Source organism: Miniopterus schreibersii (genome assembly GCF_964146895.1).
Source record: "Miniopterus schreibersii genome assembly, chromosome: 3".
NCBI classification, from domain to species: Eukaryota; Metazoa; Chordata; class Mammalia; order Chiroptera; family Miniopteridae; genus Miniopterus; species Miniopterus schreibersii.
Window position 1 is genome coordinate 58,123,996 of NC_138103.1, and position 13,551 is coordinate 58,137,546.

Here is a 13,551-nt window from a genome sequence, read left to right on the forward strand (position 1 = left end):
TCACAATGGTGATGAGCCAGAAGCCTGAAGATTGTTCAGATCTAGTTGTACTTGCCGGTAAAAACCTTCTCCTTTCAAGTGAAGCCTGGGGGCAGATGCCTAAATGTTGAGCCTGCTCTTCTGAGAAAAGTTACTTACATCAAATAGCCTCAACAATGGAGCAGGAGGCTTTTTGAATCACACTGTCCTCGCGCATTAAAATAGTCCAGAGGCATAGTGCAGAACTTGACAGGAAATGCAACTAGTCATTGGGTTAAACACATAGTGCTGAAAGGAATTTTTTAAAGTGAGGAAATATCTTTAATTAGCTAGATATTTCAGTATACTCCTATTGTCTACTCTTGAACATTCCATGTTTTTATTTCCCCAATGTATTTTCCCTTCTTCCTTTTAGAATGTTTTCATTTGATTGAAACATTTTATATAACCTATAGTTCTACTGGCACGCAATCTTGTCTTTTCAAGGTATGTGTACTAGTTGGTGTATTTTATCCTTGGCTTTATTGAGCGTGGTGTAATTTGAATGGGGAAGGGAGGTGCCCAATCCCTAGTAACCTTTCCTAAATCTTTAATATTAACTTATTTTTTTAAACTTTAACGTAAGTAGTATCTTCCTTACCAGTCTCTATTTCTGCTTCCTGTGCAGCTGAAACGCTTCAGAATAAGTGAAGTCATCAGCTATCGGATAGGGAAGCTTAATGCGTTTGGGAAGTTAGTTTGGTTTACATGTGAAATGCCCTGGATAAAATCCAGTAAGGTGTAGAAGAGAGAGTGGGAGGAGGGAGGGGGAAATCTCCGAGGAAGCTGCCGCCTCGGTAAATATTTCCAAACTGATTAGAAAGTTCACGGCCCCGCGATGAGATCGAGATTTCAAATACTGGTAATTCTTTTATTATTTTGTACATGACTAACACTCGAGACGCATTTAGGCTAACTTCCTAGCTCTCCAGCCTCTCAGGGCCGAAACCCGCGCATTCTGGGCGTGCAGGGGAAGCGCGCTGGAATCGAGTGCTGCAGACACCCTGGACCGTGGCTTCCACGCGTAAGTAGCGGAGGAGCGCGCGGACGGTGGGAGAACGAAGTGGTTAACGCGTCTCCAAACGGGAGAAAAGTCACGAGAGCGACTATTAGGGTCGCGCTCCTATTGGTCAGAGGAAAGATCCCGACTTTAGGAGGACTTTCCCGCTGGCTGGCTCGCGGCGTCCCGGGGGAGCGGGCGCGCGGCGGCGGGAGCCCCGGTTCCGAGCGTGCTCGGCGCCGGCCGGGAGCAGGGAGCCGCCGCTCGCGGGCTTGTCTTCCTTTCGTGCACTGAAGAATTGTCATTAGGTTTGCGTATGGCATGTGCCGTTACCCCACCGTAAAACTAAAATTAGCAAAATGTCAGGAATGGAAAGATTGATTCACCAAGATGCAATTATCATTTAAAAGTGCTTGATTGAGGTACTGATGTTCAGTGATTTATTCTGCATACCATATACATAATTAAAGTACTGTAGTGGAGTAATTTATCAATCTAGTTCAGACCGGAGGGGTGAGGAGCGAACTGCTGTATGTTTGTTTTATTAAAATGCTCCGAGGTCTAGTCCCGCCCCCCTTTTGCAAGAGTGAAACTGATGATTTCTCCAGCTCGGGAGGAGAGGCAACGGTTTGGGATTGTGAGGGAGAGAGAGACGGAGAGCGGAGGCAGCGCGCGGCGGAGGCGGAGGCGGAGGCAAGGACAAAATAAAGGGGAAAAGGGAGGCAAGAGGCACTTCACGGCTCCTGCGGCTTAGAGCCCCGAGCCCGTGTGCTCCGTCCCCCGGCCACCCTCGCCTCCCCTCCCAATATCCTTCCACCACTCCCCCCGCCCCCCGCCCTTTTTACGCGACGTTTCAAAGGCTGTGAGCGGCTCTCCTTTTCCCATTCGTCTTCTGTCACTTCCTTCCTGGACGCAGTTTTCTGGACGAATCTGGTTACTTTTAATCCGCCGGCCGCTGCGATCGACTTTCCCCTCCTCCTCTTCCTCCCCCTCCTCCTCTTCCTCCCCCTCCACCTCCTCCTCCTCCTCGTCCTCCTCCTCCTCCGAGCAGCCGGGGCGCGCGCGAGTGCGCGTCCAGAGCGCGCCTCCCCCGCGCGCGCTCCCCCCGCGCGCGCGCACAGCGTCCCCAGCTCCCTGCTTGCTCTGCTCGCAGTCACAGACACTTGAGCACACGCGTACACCCAGACATCTTCGGGCTGCTATTGGATTGACTTTGAAGGTTCTGTGTGGGTCGCCGTGGCTGCGTGTTTGAATCAGGTGGAGAAGTACTTCAAGGCTGGACGAAGTAAAGATTACTGTTGTTATTTTTTTTTTTCTCTCCCTCTTTTAAGAAAGGAAAATATCCCAAGGACTAATCTGATCTGGTCTTCCTTCATGTGAGTACCTCTGACATTTCTCGAGGAAAATAGAAATAGCCTGGGTATTGTCTCTGAAATCTGTATCAGTGTATTCCACAGCCCTGGATCTATCCCTGTGCCTTTTTTGGAGGCTGAAGTTGAGGGTTGTTGTCCATTCTTTTCGTTAGATTCCATGATTTCCTTGTCTGTTGCTAAAAGTAACTTTTTAGATAGTCTTATCCGTTTGCCATCAGTTATTGAAATCACTCCTGACTCGTTCTTGTCACATCAATGTGTTTAAAGTTTCATGAAGTTAGTTCACGTCATTAGCATGTTTGATATGGTGGAGCATGTGGAGCCTGGTAGATTTTAATATTTCATGGAATGTTCAGTGACCTTGAAGTACATGCCTTAAGATTTAGCCTTTAGTTCACTGTGGAAAGATGCTCCTCTGAGGCTCCTCAAGACTGATTTGCTTTGGGTTATGCTTTTGAGCTGCTAATTCTTGGGATTAGTTTGAACTAAAGCATGGCTGTCTGTCAGAGTATACCTTTGTGCATCTCCTTCCCTTCCCAAAGTGCTGGCTTGATAGAGGGCTTCTTAATTGGTATGGACAAAAATGTAACACCCTGGCTATGGTAGTCTGTACATTTCACAGTTCCTGTTGGGATTTCAGTCAGTATATGTATTGCTGCTTAAGTCAAGTCAAATACATAGCTGTTTTAAAACAAACAAGGTTAAGTCACTTAAATTGCCTTCTGTTTGGACTTTGGATGAGTTACCAAACTCATTGATAAAGTTTGGCACAAAGGAGGTATATATAGACATGGCACATTGTTTATGGTATTATTAAATAGTATGCAAGTATTTAAATTTAATACTAATGTTATCTCCTTCCCAGAATATGGCTATTAATTCTTAAAGGAAATTTTATATCTGAAACATTTCTGACTATTCTAGTTCCAGTAGTTATTTTGGGGGCAAAAGCTCTTTTTCTCCACAATTTAGAAATGTGTGTCTTTTGTATAAAATACCTTTATATGTAAATGCTGACAGTATAATAACTGGAATCGGGCTCTCTGCCAGTTCTTTAACCGGTCCTCAGTGAAGAACTGCTTTGACACAAAGTGGATTTTACTATTGTGAATCTGAAACTAACTATAATAGTAACTGTCTTGTGAAATGGCTAGTGACTGCATATATTTTCTAAGTGCCATTAAGGGAACTCCAGCCACCTCATTATACCAGTCAAAAAGAGTGACCAGCCTCTTTTTCACTGGCACCTTGCAATGGAATTGTGGCTGCAGAGTAAAGATGTTTAGGTAGAGTATAATAACTTGGATCCCTAGAGACTTGGTAAGACATGGATATGTGACCACCTGTGAGCCCCATTTAACCTCTGAATTAAATACTAATTTTGTTTTAAATAGATTAACAATCTCCAATTTGAAACTAAAACACCTTATTTAATTTTAAAAATAATGGCAGTTTTGGCTACTCTTTGAAAACGCTCAGTATGTACCAATATGGTACAAGCAGTATTTTTATTTCTCCATCAGTTTCAGTTCAATATAATGCAGTTAATAAACCATATTACTTTCTTCCACTATATGCATGAAATTATTTATTAAAAGAAGTAGTTCTAAAGCAAGTGCTTCAGAACTTGACAGGTAAAATGAAATGTACATATCTCTTATCTCAAGAGGGAAAAAATCTCTAAAATATCTAATTCTATTTGTAGGAAAGTACATTTGGCTGCATATTAATTAGACTACTAACTCAATTCTAAAAGTTTTTGTCAAAACTAACTTTGAACTCAGTGTTTCATTAAAATATGGTCCCCTGTTAAGTTAAGGAGACAATAGTTGGCAGTTATCTTTACTTTACATTTTGCTAAACTTTATAAAAATCTACTGGTTTTTTTTACTAATATAATTCACATAACTATGGAGTATCTGTGACACATTTTCCGGACTTCTTACTAAAGACAGTATTTTAGTTCATTAATTATGCTGTTTATATTCTGATTACTGTGTATGTATGTGGAATATCGTGAAAGACAATATTAAAGATGTAAATTTTATTAAATATTAATTCTTTTCCTTCAGTTAAATAAAAAATGAGCGCTTTATACCAAAAAGTCAATTTTCCACCTTTCCTGAGCTAGTCATACTTTAAAAGTATGCAATCACATATGTTAACTTTTCAGGGTCAAAACACATTAACATTAAGTACATGAAATATAAATAACAAGAACTTTACTGCATCTTGCCTCTTTTCTTCTTTGTCAACATATTCAATTTTCAATATTCGAGGGAAATGGTTCGTTCCAATAGGGAAAAGGGCTATTTAATGATTCAATATTGAAATTGAAAAAGCACCATGTTTTATATTTTTCAGATTTCTATGAATTTCTTCCTTTACCCTCACTTAATAGAATCAATAAATTGCATAACATTACACCATATCTTTCTAATAAGTGATTTGTTATATTTAAATTTCTTTTATTTAAAAAAAAAACAAGCTAAATAACTCCTTGGCATATGTTAACATTATATTTTAAAACTTTCTTCTGTTATCGTATTATATTTTGTGGTTTTATTTCCCAACTCTACGTGCGGTATATTTTGAGTCTATGAAATCTCAGAAAGTGACAAAAATGGGGAAATATCTATGCAACACTTGTACTACATAACAACACAAAAAATAGTTATTAAACAGAGAACACTGGCTTCAGGGACTTGATTCAAAACAACATGGGAGAATTTCATGTGCAATTAGGGGTCACAGAGTGGGCTTTAAAGAGATTATTTATAAAGTTCTACTTATTTTTCAAAAACACAGCCTCTGAGAAAACACCACACAAATTAAGATGTAAAATTTATAAAAAATGCACATCCTCATTTTATGAATATAGTGATTGCCCGGACACAATGAAAAGATTTAATCACTGACGCTCAGCCTGGGTGCTGCGTGCGGAAGGGTAGGTGATTAAGATCCCGTCCTCAGCACTGTACGTTAATCTCATGGGCGTGTGGACTGCCTTGCTCTCAGTAAAGCCTGAATGTTCACCGAGATCTGTCATCTTTAGGAAATCAAACCAGATTACAGAGGCGATTCACAAAACCAGGAGCGACAACAGGGTCTGTGCACCTTACAAAAGGCGGATTACCCAGTTCACGTGTTATTTTGATAGGTCAGAGATAAAAGCTGATTGTTGGGAAATGGCAAGACACTCCAATTTCAAATGATTGCCAGCTAAGTATACCACGACCCTGTTGCTCCATCATTATGAAGAGCCATTCAAACAGCGGAAAACTCAGTTTTCAAATGACAGGCTTTCAATAGTGAAATAGGAGAAAATGTCTTTTTTATATATGTCTTATATATTGCTTAAATTTCAAGTTCCATCACTTCTTTATGAACAGACATCAAGTTCTGGCTGCTTATGGGAAGCAGTTATTATAGGGCTTAATTGCAGTAGACATTTTCAGAGGTGTTGTAGAGAGCACAAAACAAAATTTGCCAGAAATAAAACATACACTGGTGGTATTGAGTAACTGAGCAGAAAATGCATAGTAGTCAATAGCCATTATGTTATTCTGTTACCAAGTATGTTCTTCATAAAAATGTGTAATTACATAGTTATGAATCCATACCTTTGAAATATATCTTAATAGGTGTTTATTGGTCAAATTATATATATTTCATGAATGTGATATAAAGATCATTCTGTACAACAATATGATGTTTTCAGAGTTTATTTCAGAGAATGAAGTTTGGTTTATGTAATAACATTTTGAAAACTCCAACTTCTTACACATCCAACTCTACAGTAATTTCTTGCTTCTTTAAAAATTGAAGTCCTTTTTTACCCAACTGATGCCTCCTAGTGTTTCACACAATAAAACACTAATGAGTCATCCATAAATGTAAACATTGCATTTTCATTGCCTACATCTTCTGTGATACATAAAATTAATATTTATGTGTTTAATTTTCTGTGCATTATAATAAGATAGGAAATTCTAGTGAATGAGATGTTTCATCTGAGTGGATTTGTGGCACACACTTGCAGGTTTTCTTTGACCATAACAATATCTTACCAAGTTTTAATAAGTTTATTACTTTCAGTTCCAATTTATATATTCACTGTTTATATTCACTCTTATTCCAAGTGAAAAACATAGGCAGAATAGTGTAGCTTCCATTTTGTGGGCCTAGAAATTAAATAGTAGTGTTCATTTGGAAATGCCTGACGAACGAAATGCACAGGCACTAACCATTTAAACACTAGAATATCTTAAGACATAAAATTTTGCCTACTCTATGTCTTGACACTTGCAAATTTCTTTGTAAAGATGCAATAAAGAAAAATAGGGTTTAGAAAAAACAAAAGTAAAGATAAATGCACAGATTTCCACTTTATTAGAAAATAACAGCAAAATAATACTCTTGAGAGTATATTATTCAACATAATTGAAGGAAGACTTGTTAGAACGCAACTTCTCATGACCAGCAAATTTTCTTAATGAAGTTGAAGTTAGTGGATACTAACTTGGTGTAAGTTTTCTGTCATTAGGATAATGAGCGTAGACTTTCAATACTCTTGCACTTGTGTGATTTCAAACAGCCTTCTGACTCTACTTATAAAGATGGATACTTTGGTTTCTCAATATTTTTTCTTTAAAATATTTATGAAAAGGAGGAGGAATTCCCTTACTGGGTCTTAAATCCAGAGGATGCACTAAAAGACCTGTAACATTGATGGGCCTCTTCCTGAGTTGTCATACAACATATACGTGCACAAAAACATTCACAAATTTCTTCCAGTAAGACAAGTGTTCTGAGCTTACAAACTTACACACTAAGACTGAATGAATGTAGTTCATCGTTATTACCTATATGCATATGCAGCATTTAGTTTTCCTGATTCCAAACACACCGAATTTTAACAATATTTAACTCTCATTTAAGATTTTCTAATTTGGTTAATAATACTGTGCTGTTACAGTTCTGTGCATGTTGGACACGTTTCAAAGAATGTAAGGGGGTGTATTCCTTTCGTTCAAGGAAGCAAACATGTAGAAAGGGGTGGACCTTTCCCACAAGAGCCACATTTCTTCCCTTGGAGAATTGAAGCAAATATGCACCATGTAAGTGAGTAACAGCATGAGAAAAAATAATTTCTAATGGTCTGCTGTAGTTAGTGAGCAGAGGAAACTGTCAGGTTTTTTCCCTTAAAGCAGTTATTGATAACCCTTCTCACACTGAATGCTGAAAAAAGTCTGAAAGTTTTGTAATTTTAATATTATTTAACTTCTATAAAGTGCAATAGAATTAATTTTGCTCAAAACAAGAATTCAATAATAACTGCTTTATAGATGTATTGAGGCATAAAAAGGTAAAGGGTCTAGAGGCACCCATTGCCTACCTCTCTCTTTTAAGAATCTGTAGATAGCATCAGTGTCCTTTTATATTAGTTGTTTTCATGTATGCAAATAAGAAAATTCTATAAAAAACAGTACTATTGTAAAAAGATTATAAAAAAAGATTACCACAAATAGTGTTATTTCACATTTCTTTGTATTTTAACGTTAACTGCAGAAAGAAAAGCCATATTCCTATTAAGTATGTAGATTACATGCTACCTGTTATATAAATCCATGTTTTGGTTTCAGGTGATAATATGAGTAGTATTCATTTGTCATCATCATAATGCATTTGTTGTATATTGTCATTGTATTGCTTGAGTTAAATCTCTGATTATTTTTAAATTATAGTGGCTAGTGTAAACAAAGTTCAAAGTACACATAAAGAGAATCTTTTGAGGACATTATAAAGGAAATCGGTGATATTACAAGCTATAAAAACAGTAAACCTATTACGGGCAGATTTCTGCAGGAATCATTACTCTTTAATAATGCAGACGTTATAGAGACTTTTATTAATTCTTAATGCTGTAAATTTGAAATGAATGGAGCAATGTTGTTCATCCTGCAAGTGGTTGCTATTCATGTAGAATGACAATGCAAATCTTCTAGTAAATTTATTTACATAAAGTACCTTAAACTTGTTTTTATAGACTGGAGAAACCGATCTCTGAAGCAGTCCCTGGTGAGAACCTGCTTTTTCCAAATAGCATCCTGAGCGTGGTCCGGTTTCCTTCTTGTATCTTGTTGTCATAAATAAGATGCACATGAAGAATTCATATAAATTGTTCTCAGATACTATGGATCTCTAGCACATTGGTTTTAAAAAGTGGTGGATACGGTCCTTTGATAGAATGCAAAGTGTGTTGTTTTTGCAAGCAGCTAACTACTACCTCTCTCTTTTTTTACGTCTGTGATTCTTTCAGCAAGTTAGAATGGTGAGGAAGAGAATGTATCTTTCCTTGAGCCCCAAAGATAGGCGTCTTTGACTTAGATATGATTATGCATTTGCAAAATTAGAAAATAGATTCACTGATGTAAATAAATTAGGACAGACAAGGAAATTAGTCTACTACTTAATAGAGTAAACATGACTTTTTTTAACCTTCTAATTAATTGTTGACCATACATGAGGTGCACAACCAAGGCTTATTATGGAAAGCTGGTATTATTGCTTAATGTAACATGAGGGAATTGGGATTTCTTTAAAGTAATTTTGAAGATGTGATTATTTAGCAGAAATATTCACTGGAGCATTTTATTTTTAGAAATCATGGTCACACAAGGAAGCCTTTATAGGACCGACTACCTAATTGCAGTCAAAATCTCTTGAATGAACACACACGCAGACACACACACACACACACACAGAAGAACACACATTTTAAAAATAAAATGAGCCCGTATTTTTCAGGTTTTTTTGCCACATTCTTTATATGTGAACAGAATGTACGTGTCTAAGCAGATGTTTTAAGTTATAGCCTTCATGTAGGTGAGTCTGTAAATGTCCCATTTAACTTAAATGGCTTTGTGGGAAGGTAGTTTGAGCTAGTTTAAAAAGAAGAAAAAAAAACACAAAAAAACCTTCAGTTACTATAGTTTCAGCTCTTTCTTTTTAAAAACAGTAATTACACTCAGGATAAAGAAAGTAAAATAAACTCTTTTAATTCTTTGTAACATCCAGTTTCTAAGGTAGAGCTCTGGTGGTGTAGTTTTATTTCTGACTATTCAGGGCAGATACTGGCAGCAGAGCTGCAAAATGAAATCTTGCTGGCTGCAGACCAGATACTGCACCGGGCCACATCGTAAACTGCCCCTCTCTGTCTCAGAGTGAGTTCAGCCCCAAGTAATGTCCTTTTTTCCCCTTGTGTGTAGGCTAAGGAGCAGAGGGCCTTCTTCCTGGGCAGTCACTTTGGTAAAGGAAAAGCATAGTGTTTCCCTTCTTTAAATTGAAAATTCAGCCTCTTAAATCACTAAGACATTAACTGCAAAGTGGATTCACTGTTTCCCTTTTCTTCCCATATAGCAGTTTAGAAGGCATAAAACAATAGGTGTAAGATAGAAAATGAGACCTCTTCCCCGCCCTCCTCCCCAGCACATGCAGGCCCAATCAGATGTCTGCATTTTTTTGTGTCTTTTGCAGAGAAAAATATAATGGTTTCTTTTCAATGAGGCCTGTGCATTATATTCCAGATATGTTAGGTCATTTTGTGATGCAAATTAATGTTGAGTGTTTTTGTACTTATCTCGGGAAATAGCAGCGTTCCACCGCAATATGTGGCGCTACAGTAATTTTTATTGATAAACCCTCACACTTTTAATGATTGCTAGGTCAAAATACAGAGTACAAAGAAAAAACATGAGCTTTAGCTTTCAGATTTGGTTTATGCTCTTCATTTGAAAGGTACAATGTAAGTAGTGTGCTTATGACCATGCAAAATAAATCAACTTCCAAATATCTGCATTAATATTCTTTGCATTTGAAACTGTAGTCTGAAAACTCATACTTCTCTCTGTAAAATAAAGTAAAAAAATTGTTAAAACCCGTCTTTAATTACCAGTTACATTTTCAGTCGTTACCAATGTGATTTTTAAAAGTCCTATTAAAAAATAATTTCTAGCTGCCACGGCTCCTTTCAGTCAGTAGTAGAATTCTCATTTGTGTGAAGTGTAGTCAGATAATTGCCAGCACACCTTTCTAAAACTAGCCTTCTCTGATAAAAATGTATTAAGCGGCAGCCTTAAGTAGAAAGTGTTACTATATAATAAATATTTATTGCAACTTTATTTTATACTAAATTATTGATTTGCCAATATACAAATAGTGTTTAAATGTTAGTTTAGTCATTAACCCACTAAACCAATTGTTAATTGCCTATATAAAATGTACCAAGTCAGACCAACAGTTAAATGTAATTTAATTTTCTCTTTAAAGTAGATAAGAGATCATTTTATTTATGTTTGAATATCAAGCAACTATTTTTGTGTGGATGCAAATGTTTCCTAATAGTGTCAAGAAATTAATACAACATAGATCTTAAAATGTAAATGTAATCCTCAGAGTATGATCACAATGGCCTATTCTTGCCATAGGTGTTATGAGCAAGGGCCCTACACCTGGCACAGTTTCAAGGCTCATTAGCAAGAGGGGGAAAATGTTAAAACTTTTTTTGCATATATTAATATACATGGGAGTCAGTAATTTTGACATTTATTTTTTATAAAATTAGCATTCTGTTTAAAATTCAGATTCAACCTTTAAAACTGCTTTTATTTAGGATATGGTGCAAGACTTTTTTATCTTCTTGGAATTCTCCTGAACTGTAGGATAATTTGAATCATTACCACTCAATAAATATTGGTAGACACATTGTAAAGTTCCAATTGTTTAATGTGTACTGGATAAAAATTTTTAAATAGAAAATGGGGTTTGGGGGCTATTTAAATATTATAAAACTATACCTGATCAAAACATGAATCTCTTGGAGTTTCCTGTAGTGGGTAATTCTCTGGGCAAGAATTTAAAAATATTTTTAACTGTTAATCAATAAATTACCAAGTACTGTACTTTTTTAAGGTGCCTGATTTCCATTCACATTTGAGGAATCTCGTTAAGTTTGGGTGGTCTTTAAGGAAAGGTATTGTGGTCCAGAAAGTAGATCTTTTTGCCCTTCTTCTGTAACAGTTAATATGTTAAAAAGGTATAAATCCAGACTTAATTCCATCAAGATTTTTTCCTTAACTAAATTAAGCCTAAAAAACCTGGCTATTAAAATAAAAAAAAAGTCTATCCATTTGTTCATTTCTGGTATTTATCCAAAGACTACTTAGAGTCTGTATAGGTTATAGGTTAAGGAAATAATTTTGACTACATCTTTCTTTTCTTTCACGGCTGAGTTTTTCTCCCCTTACATAAACTAAAAAGAAATTCCCACGATAACATTAATAGATTTGCAAAGGGCCGGGTAAAATACTCAGTCCTTTTGCTTGTCTCCCAACAGCCCCTTGGTTGAAATGAATGGGGAATGTCCCTCCTAGGACTGTTTGATCTTTCTTGACTTGAGTTAGAGTGAACACTCTGTGATTTTTTTCCCCCTTCTCTCATTTTATAACTTCAAAAATCAAAGAATTCTTGACCTTACCCTTTTCTTCTCAATTTTTATTGTTTTTGGATTCTCTTCTGAGTTCCCTTCTTGCTTCAAAATATTTGGTATTGTGAGAAAGCAAGTGCACTTTTAATTGTTTTGACTACACATGTGAGATCATAGAATTGTTTCAGGTGTTAACGTATCCTTACAAAGCCCAATGCCATGCCATGAAAGAGCTCCAGATGCTGATCTTGAAACATCAGACTATAGGATGGTGTCTCTGTAAGGAACCGCTGACAGCTTTAGAGTCAGTGGATGGTCCATTTACAGCAAAAATACATAGCCTTATGAAGTCTCATAATAACAGTTATTGGAGTAACAGTTATTGGACTAGCTGAACCAAGTTACGGCTTTCATGGTGTTCTGTGAAAACATCATGTTGGGCCAAAAGTCCAAGGGGTGTGTGTGTGCATACTTGGGGTGTGTGTGTGTAGGGGGAATAGGATGAGGGGAGCAGAGCGAGTGAGAGACGAAAAGCATGAGAGGATGAAATGACTGCAAGAGAAAGAGAAAATTATTTCTTTTGATTTGCAAGCCTAAAGACTTAGAGGACCTCATTGCTATACTTAATAACATTTCTTTAATTATACATACATGTGCTATTAGACCAAGTGGCCCATAAGCAATAGAGAGTAATGATTACGAACAAAGACCAAACTGAGTTTAAAATCCTGCCTCCCGTTTACTGGTTTGTGACTTTAGGCAGGTTATTTAACCACCAGAAGCCTCAGTTTCAGCATCTGTAAAATGGGGATAATAATACCGCCCCCCACCTCTTAGAGTCATAAGGTTTAAACATGATGATACATATAAAAGCACAATGTAAGTGGTCAGTAATTAGTAAATTATCATCATAACACTATGTTATATTTTAATTATTTTATCTTCCTGCCAGTGATGATCACTTAGAAGTGTTTGGTGGGATAATTATTTTGAATTTTTTAAAATAATACTTTCATTCTGTTAAAATTGGGTTGCTTTCAGGGCAGGTCTCTAATTCTGATGCTATGTCAGGCCAGTGTTAATGATCGCTAAGTACAATATTCTTCAAGAACATCAAAACCTTTCACTGAATCAGATGTTATTAAATAAACATTATATTATTTTCAGAACCATGAATGGAATGAAAAGAAAAATTATTACACCTATAAGTTTTAAAAGTCATTTATTAAAAACTTCTGAATTTCAGGTAGATTATTGCTTAGTTTTAGTAAAAATTCAGTTTGGAGGAAGCGTTTGATATGCATAGAATTATTAGGTGGTTTTAATAGTAAAAACAGCCTCACCAAGAATTCTAAAGGTGTTTTTTTTCTTTAGCATTAGTATTAACCACTTTTGAAGGATACATTAATATTTACTTTTCTTATTACATAATTTTGATTGTATGTAACAAGATCGATAGAATAAACTTATGAAGACTGTCATTTTACTCATCTTTTTATTCCTTCACAAGCTTGCAGATAATAGGTTTTCTAGAGATATTTGTTGAATAAATTAATGAATCATATTTACAATATAAAGATAAAATGCATTTTTTTATTTGAATAGTTATAAAATAAGTAAATTGCACTCTCATTGTCATTTTCCAGATTCGAGGGATCGTTCATTTTAATTTT

The 13,551-nt window shown here is 36.3% G+C and overlaps 1 protein-coding gene across 15 annotated transcripts in view; it reads left to right on the forward strand.

Moving 5' to 3' along the window:
• Nucleotides 1-13,551, forward strand: part of MEF2C (myocyte enhancer factor 2C) — a 156,546-nt gene that overhangs the window by 18,834 nt on the left and 124,161 nt on the right. For 4 of the 15 annotated variants that reach the window (XM_081133446.1, XM_081133453.1, XM_081133448.1 and 1 more), the window contains exon 1: nt 1,651-2,394. The exons of 7 other annotated variants lie outside the window; for them this stretch is intronic. The gene's annotated coding sequence lies outside the window, so the exon portion shown is untranslated. Of the gene's footprint in view, nt 1-808; nt 1,043-1,649; nt 2,395-13,551 lie in introns of those variants that run through there. 4 more of the 15 variants (XM_081133439.1, XM_081133452.1, XM_081133441.1 and 1 more) reach the window with 2 other exon arrangements.